The 2,213-nt window shown below is 48.5% G+C and overlaps 1 protein-coding gene across 1 annotated transcript in view; it reads left to right on the forward strand.

The window, feature by feature from the left end:
• The window catches only part of CTPS2 (CTP synthase 2), a 130,411-nt gene that overhangs the window by 29,873 nt on the left and 98,325 nt on the right, over positions 1-2,213 (forward strand). The gene's annotated exons all lie outside the window — the stretch shown is intronic.

Raw genomic sequence — 2,213 nt, forward strand, 5'->3', positions numbered from 1 at the left:
CTCCCAGGTTCAAGCAATTCTCTTATTTTAGCCTCCTGAGCAGCTGAAATTACAGGTGCCTGCCACCATGCCTGGATAATTTTTTTTTTTTTTTTTTGTATTTTTAGTAGAGGTGAGGTTTTGCCATGTTGGCCAGGCTGGTCTCGAACTCCTGACCTCAGATGATCCACCCGCCTCGGCCTCCCATAGTGCTAGGATTACAGGCGTGAGCCACCGTGCCCAGCCTACCAGAGTGGGCATTTAACTCACAGTCAAACCTCGAGAGAGAGAACTACATGAAGCCTACTTATCATCTCTTTATCTTGTCTTTCCTACTGGGACACTTACTGCTTTCACTCATTTCTCCTCTCTACCTGTGGCAGCTTAAGTCACCCCAAACACACGAGCACGTTGACATTCACACTAGCTCTTCTGACTCCACCAGTGGGCTCAGTTGACTTCATTGGTACAGAAACCCTACTGTGATTTGAGCTTAGGTTCTCTGCTCTGCAGGGCTTTCCATCTCAGTATTCTGATAATTCGCTTTTCTTTTTTCTTTCCTTCTCTGATCTCTGTCTCTTGATTCCAATAAGGCTTGGGTATAAGGGATTGGAGTTGCCTATAGTTTAAAGAGAGGGATATAAATGGCACTCAGGAAAAGGGTGAGGTTTGGCAGAAATCTTCTCTTCAGATTATAACTCTGGGTTCTCTGAAGTCTAAAAACGATCAAATTGAATTTTGGCATCTTGGAAAGCACTCTGATGGAGAGCCCCCACCTGATGCCTCAGAGTCATTGCCAAAGTCTGAACTACTTTGAAAAATGCGATGGCAGATTGAAGGGACACTTCTGCATTTGTATGTTGTCATGCCATTTTGTTTGCATCCAATCTTTTTTTTTTTTTGAGACAGAGTTTCGCTATTGTCACCCAGGATGGAATGCAGTGGTGCACTCTCGACTCAGTGCAACCTCCACTTCCCGGGTTCAAGCGATTCTCCTGCCTCAGCCTCCTGAGTAGCTGGGATTATAGGTGTGTGCCACCATGGCTGGCTAATTTTTGTATTTTTAGTAGAGATGGGGTTTCACCATGTTGGCCAGGCTGGTCTTGAACTCCTGACCTCAGATGATCCACCCACCTCGGCCTCTCAAAGTGCTGGGATTACAGGCATGAGCCACCATGTCCAGCCCTCTTCATCTCTCTTGAGACCCGACTGTTGGGGGCGGCCCTGCAAAGAGGACTCCCCTCCCCCTCCCACAGCAGCTTGAAGTAGTATCAGATGCCTGCCTCACATTCGGTGATGGCTGATGGCTGAGTGGGGCACATGAGGGAGACACTTGGTTGCTCTCGGAAGTATAGGTCCAAGGGGGAATGAGAGCTCCCTGGTAGGTGTGACCCAGTGGACTCACCTGTACCACCTGCTGCCCAGTGACTCCTCCCCTGGGAAGACCAGCCATGAGTGAGTCGAAGGCGGAACCTGTGATACTGACCCCAGTGCTGCTTCCTTCCGGAGGCACAGCTGATGTTGTCTCTTCCGTCTATGGAGGAGGGAGAAGAGGGTGAAGCCAAATCTGCTATGCTCAAATGTGGCTGTGCCTGCCTGCCTCTGACATCATCTCTGCTACTTGGTGTGCTGTCATCCTGCTTTCTGTTACCTGCATCCTGTTTTTTTTTTTGGAGACAAAGTCTGGCTCTGTTGCCCAGGCTGGAGTGCAGTGGCGTATCTCAGCTCACTGCAACCTCCGCCTCCTGGGTTCAAGTGATTCTCCTTCCTCAGTCTCCTGAGTAGCTGGAGGCATGCACCATGACAGGCATGCACCACCATGCCAGGCTAATTTTTGTATTTTTAGTAGAGACAGTGTTTCACCATGTTGGCCAGACTGGTCTGGAACTCCTGATCTCAAGTGATCCACCCGCCTTGGCCTCCCAAAGTGTTGGAATTACAGGCGTGAGCCACCACACACGGCCTGTTACCTGCATACTGTATGGAGAGGTGGTGTGAGGTACAGACAGCTATGGAACCTCCAGAACAACATAAAATGAAGTAGCGAGTTCAAGGGTTAGCAGTCTTGTCTCAGCTATTTTAGTCACCTTTCTAGAAAGTTACCTTCCCTGTCAGTTTTGACTTCTTAGCTTCTTGTGCATTTTTCCTGCACACAGCCTGTTTGTGATCAAGTTTCTCTCGTACTCTTTACAGATGTGTGTGTGTGTGTGTGTGTGTGGTTTTTTTTTTTTTTT

The sequence above is a fragment of the Mandrillus leucophaeus genome, unplaced genomic scaffold (genome assembly GCF_000951045.1).
Source record: "Mandrillus leucophaeus isolate KB7577 unplaced genomic scaffold, Mleu.le_1.0 Scaffold490, whole genome shotgun sequence".
Taxonomy (NCBI): domain Eukaryota; kingdom Metazoa; phylum Chordata; class Mammalia; order Primates; family Cercopithecidae; genus Mandrillus; species Mandrillus leucophaeus.